The sequence below is a fragment of the Dunckerocampus dactyliophorus genome, chromosome 11, assembly GCF_027744805.1.
Source record: "Dunckerocampus dactyliophorus isolate RoL2022-P2 chromosome 11, RoL_Ddac_1.1, whole genome shotgun sequence".
In the NCBI taxonomy this organism is placed as follows: Eukaryota; Metazoa; Chordata; class Actinopteri; order Syngnathiformes; family Syngnathidae; genus Dunckerocampus; species Dunckerocampus dactyliophorus.
In genome coordinates, this window is record NC_072829.1 from 27607195 (window position 1) to 27613367 (window position 6173).

At 40.4% G+C, this 6173-nt stretch overlaps 1 long non-coding RNA gene across 1 annotated transcript; it reads right to left on the reverse strand.

Annotated features, from left to right (window-relative positions):
- Window positions 1-2247: 2247 nt before the first annotated feature.
- LOC129190346 (uncharacterized) lies at window positions 2248-6173 on the reverse strand. The gene is made up of 3 exons (XR_008572982.1): window positions 6148-6173; window positions 4419-4560; window positions 2248-2452 (listed from the first exon to the last, which is right to left on the reverse strand). It is a non-coding gene; the product is annotated as an uncharacterized LOC129190346 (long non-coding RNA).

Genomic DNA, 6173 nt, shown 5'->3' on the forward strand with positions numbered 1-6173 from the left:
CTTAAACATTAATTGCACCAAAATCTAAATGCCTTCCTCTCATTTCCCCTAATTGCGTTCACTTCCCTGTAACTATCTCCTCCTCCGCGGAAAAAATCAGCCAGCTTTAAAGACTATTTTCTTCCTGCACATGCAGCAAACGCCCCCACTGGCACACCTCAGACGCTCTACAGTTAGTCGCTTGATTATCTCACCACAACACCAAATGCTGTGCACGCCATTAAAAATAGCGCCGCTTAAGTTTCCTGCACTGTGAAAGTGGCTAATTGGTAATGTAGCAGGTGTCATGTAGGCCGACACACGTCTGATATGTGATTGGGACCTCCACAGAGCACCCCTGCGTTAAACAAACAAGCATCATGACTTGTTGACAAAGCAGCGTGTTTTGATGTTATTACCGTGTTTCAATTATTTTTGACATTTTTACTGATCAGGGCTGCACAATGACCCACCATGGGGCCAAAGAAAGTTGCAAGTGCCAGCACTTTGATAAGGAAGGCAAGAAACACGACTGAATTTGGCAAATAACTCGTAAGAAAGTAGGAAGGTGTCATCCGTGTGCATCGCCCCTCCCCTCCTACCTCATTGCCCTCTTTGTCAACAAGAAGATTCAATCAAGGAAAAAGTGACATTAAATGAGGATATACGTATGTGACATATGTGTGCGTGTGTGTGTGTGTGTGAGGCGCTGCATGTGTGGCGACAGCTACATTTGCTGATATTCTTCAAGCTACATTTGATGATATTAGCTCCGGTATCAGAATGTTAGTGGTATCGGCAGATATTCAAATTCAGGTATCAGGATCGGAACTGACGACAGAAAATGTCAAATTTGTATTTTTCCCTTTAATTTGTCATTTATATGCACTTTGAATGTTTTCTGCATGTAAAACTAATCCTTGTTCTGCACATTAAAACGTGTTTTGTGTTAGCATTGTTGGGTGCCTGGGTTTACATTGTTTCCTATGGGAAAAATTGCTTCAGTTTTCGTATGATTTGGTTTCTTTTATCACATAACATCCTTAGCTTCTAACAAAGATGCTAGCTTGCTAACTAAATGGCCACCGGAACCAGAAGTCATGTTTTCATAGTTTTACATGCATGAAGGCAAATCTAAATGCTTATAAATGATGAATGAAAGCTATAAATAAACATTTAAAGTTACTTTTACCTTCATTGAAGACGTGATTCTTGACGTGAGTGTTCCCAAAAACACAATGTATCAGCAAGACACAACACAAACACCATCTTCCTGTTTTGTTATGAGCTATTTCTTGTATTCAATTCAATTCAATTCAATTCAATTGTGTTTTTCACCTTCTTTAACAAAATGCCAGCATTTGATTTTTTTTTAGCTCTATTTTGGGTTACTGAGGTGAGAAACACTATTGAATTCAAGAAATAACTCATGGCAAGACTGGAAGGTGGTGTTCGTGTGGAGTTCCGCTGCTACATCGTGTCTTTGGGAAACCTCATATATCCAGTAAAACGAAGGACTGCGACCAAAACTACATACAGTAGAGAATAATCAAACTCCAACTTTTGCACCAAATTGCACACACAATCATAGTAGCAGACCTCGTACAAACTGTTGAGCCTGATGAAACGCACTCTCATCTTCAGCATGCTTTTCCACAGTGGCGGAGCTACCGGGTGGCAGTGGCCACCCTTGGTCACTCTCCGGCCACCCCGGTGGCCACCGCACGGCTGGGGGACAAATTTTGACAAACGTGGCTCTGTGGTGCAGAACATTAGCTCATTCACTGCAGCACACAACTTTCCGTGTGGAGGAGCTGTCAATAAAAACGCGTCTTGCGTGAACTGCAAGCGGTAGGTAAGTTTTCCATGATTACTTTGGTCGGTTCCAGTCAAATTTTCTCGCCAAGTTGACTTTGAATTACATTCTGAAGAATTACAACACCTCGTCCGGATCGCAGGCAGTATCTTCCCTTGCCAGACATGGAAGGAAGAAGCGCCTTGAGTGCCTTATCCGTCCCTGAATCGCACCCACATCAATCTCATCACATGCCTCTTCCACAGCCTGAACAAGAGGAATGCACACAAAGGACTGCCCGTCGCATACCGTCCACTGCCATGCCGAGAAATAAACTAAAAACTCTTCTACGGGGTTCAGAAATGGAGAGCATGGTGAGGAGGTATTGCACGAGAAATGATGCGTTGTCAGCACAACAGTTAGGGACCGCAGCTGCACGATGAAAGCGCACGTCGTCCCATACCACAACCTACCGGTTTCTTTGATGGCCTGCATCATTCATACGCTCTGCCGGTTGGAGAGTGTTGCGGAGTCTGCGATGCCTTGCATATTGGAGACGGTGATATTCCCACCAGGTTGGCCAGGAACATCTTCAACGGCTGTGTGGCCAATGACGTCTCTTCCCCTTCTTCTGGTCTTTGCTAGGTGGATTGCATGAGCATCCATTTCCAGTACTCCCTGAAAACAAAGAACAAAAATGAGTCAATATGGTGTTACCCGGTACACGGAGAAACTGAATACGATGATGAGGCTGTGCAATTCTCCTCATTTGATTTCAATATTTTTCTAAACTACTACCAATGGCAGCTGTGAACATTTGGCCACTTCTTCCACCATGGTTGCGTGTTTCAGTCCTTTAGAAAAACAAAAATAAAGTATACAACGCAGCCTAAAGACATTTCCCTAATGGGAGAGTACACTGTACATGAACTGTGTGCAGATAGTTCATGTGTCTGGTGTCACCCACCTGATATACTGTGACTAGGCTCCAAAAGCGGGGTATGCACATTGTCATAGGGCAGGGGTGTCCAAAGTGCACCCTGCGGGCCATTTTGGGTAGTAATTTTCACAAGACTAAAGTCAAAATATTAAAAGAAAAAGTTGTATTCTAACAAGAAAAGGTTGTAATTTTACGAGACAAACACTTTCTACAATTAGGAGGAAAAATAACATCATTTTAGCAGCATAAGGTGGAAATATTAAAGAAAAAAGACATTATTTGTATAAGTCGTAATATCGTGAGAAACATTTACAAAAACAAAGTTGAAATTGTTGGAAAAAAAACAGTAGAAATGGAAACCAGCTGCATTTTACAAGAATAAAGTCAAAATATGAAGAGCAAAAAAGTTGTATTTGAATAAGAAAAAAAAGTCCCAATATTATGAGAATAAACTTAGAAAAAATAATATTTTGATAACAGAGAAGAAATATTAAAGAAAAAAATGTGGTAATATTATGACAAACATACAAAACAAATAAAGTTGTCATTTTTGAAAAATTAGGTTGGGGGAAAAGTTAGAATATTGTGGGAATAAGGTCAAAATATTATGGGGATAAAGTCATGCTAATACGAGAAGTACATTTCCAAAGGTAATTTAAGAAGATAGTCAATATATTTAGACAACTAATTAACCAACAGCAAAAATGGCAAAAGAGAGAGCAAAGACTGAAGTTGATACTAATAATATGTTTCACAAAGCTGAGATGCAGCTTTTTTTCTTGAACTACAGTATAGATAGACACCTTCTTAGCATCTCTACATGTGCTGCGTTACAAACCCTCAAAGTGGAAAAGTTGCATCTTTTCATTTTTCACAACGTGGCCGTCGCTGGAAAAAGTTTGGGCACCCTTGTCATAGAGGGTGTGAATAAAAATGAAAACAGCGCACAGTGCACTTGAACGCCACATCATGCCAACAGTGCCTGCACAGTGCAGAAGAAAGTAGACAGAGCAGGAAGTTCATTGTTGTGTGTACTACATGAACAAATAAGTTTGTGATTGTGTTGTGCATGAAAAGTATTTCATCATGACGATCTAATTGATATTGCGTGCTAAATGAGAGCTGCTCTTCCTACGTGGTGCTGCGACTAATTAGTGTATTTTCTGAGCTGCATGAGCCTGTAATTTGTTTCCTGACGGGATGCACTGACTAGGATATGTGCAGTTGAAAAATAAGAAACTGGACTGTTTTGAGCCACGACTAAGGCCAGAAAAACAATACAGATCATGCCTTCATCAAACACTGTTTGTCGCCACACTAACGATATGGCGGAAGAAAAATCCCACTACAGCGCGTAGGAGCCTGTGAATTGTACGCAGATATAGCCAGCCTGGCACATGTCCTGATGTACTGTGTGTGAATTCATTCATGAAGGGACATTTAAAGAGGAGATGCTCTTCTGCAAATATTTCCTTTAAAAAAATCTATTATATAATTATAAAATGATGAATCCAATATGTCAAACAGGTAAGAAATAATTCAGAGTACTGGAAGATGTTTTATTGTGTGCTCATTGTGGTTTATGTCGGAGTATGGGGTACACGGGTCAAATGTCTGAAGGGGGACAGGACTGTGAAAAGTTTGGGAACAACTGCACTATGACGGGGGGTCCATAATAGCGTGAAAGAAATGTTAGTTACATACGCGTCTGTCCTCCAGTCTGAATGTCCGGATGACACGGGCGGCAGTAAAAGGGCTCAAGATGGGTTGTCGTCTCTGGCCAAGCTCGTGCAGTCAGCCCACGGCTGATTAGAAAGTTGTTGTCTTCTTTGGCTTTACCGCTACCCTTTGTTGTTGTAAAACAAACAAAAGGTGTTACTTCCTGACCGAAGTGGTAATTGTCCACTTAGCGCATGTCGTGTCATTTTCAATGGGAGTGTTTTGAAATGGCAAACGTGTGACTTTGCCAGATTGTTGTGTCTTTATGCAGACAACCGTGTTCAGTACATTTCCAAAGTGCCATCTTGAATTGCAAAATGCGCATAAAGCAAAAAGAGTGTTTAGACTTTTGAAAACTTGGGAACAGGTTTTGCTCTGTGTGCGTCAGTTTAAGTAATTTTGCACATCATTCACTCCATTTTTTCATTTCATTCCCATTTCTTCTTTTTGCTTTTTGAAGTTCTGCTTCTACATTTTTTTTGAGAATTGAAGTTATTGGAGTCTTAGCTGCCAGCGGATTAGGTTTCATTTTAAAAATCATTAAACACAAAAGCAAAGCAGCTTCATGTTTTGCACTTTACTCCCTTACCGTATCAAAAATGAACGTATTGCTACAACCCTAGAGAATGGCCACGGGTGAACATGACTAGGCCATTTAACCATCTTGTCAAGGAAAACATGTATACTGATGGACAAGATCAACGCTGTCATTTAATGGAACCTACACACAACATTTGGTAAACCTGCTGATCCCATATAAAAATTCTGCCTCCACAAATGATAACACACCTTGAATGACCCTGTTCCACTGCGGTCTGATCTTCCACTATAGGACCATACGGCAAAAGTACTTTTTCCCTTTTAACCAAATGAAACTCTATTATTCACCTTCTATGGCCAAGACGTTACTTTGGAACTTGCGCGTCATTTTAGCACTGCAGCGCGAAAACAGGTCTCATGCTGCCTTTACACTCTGTACGCAGCTCGGCAATGTGGCCAAATTATAAATGATTAACAAGAAAAGTCAAGCCAAATGGGAGAAAAATAAAAGGCATGGCGACCAGTGGTAACCCTGTATTAAACGCAGGCGGAACACCAGATGGTGCTTTTTTTTTTCATTGTATATTTAATTCAAAGTGATCCGGTTGTGAGAGAATTCATATGCATAGTCCTTTAGTTTTCCTAGTGTGTAGCAGACCAAAGTGTTTGATGCCCCACCACTGTTTTTCCACATAAACACTGACACAGACTCAATAGAGTATACATGCAAGAGCAAAGGATACACAGAACCAAGACAAAACAGAACAAAGCGGCCAGAAAGGCAAAGTGAGTCAGAAGATGAATGGCAGCTATGTCTCGCCCATAAAAGGAAAGCTATGCTGTTGCAACATAAATACACTAAAAGCACATTGGAGCTGTACATTATGAGCAACAGCTTTACTACTACAAAAACCCAATCATTGTGTTTACACTCATTAAAAAAGCATTTCCTTGCATTACTCACGACTGTGGAGACTTTATGGAGAATATGGCAAAATAATGCAAACTATTAGCACACATAATCCGAATGACGAGACCACAAGAGACAAATAATATTTATAGATGAAAATAATAAATAGACGTATCTCTCTTATATGTGTTTTATATATTGTGTGAAAATATGATCAATAACAACCAGTGAAAATGTAGCCTTTTATGAGACGGATCACCTTACCTGTTTTACGTGACTCAAAACGCCAC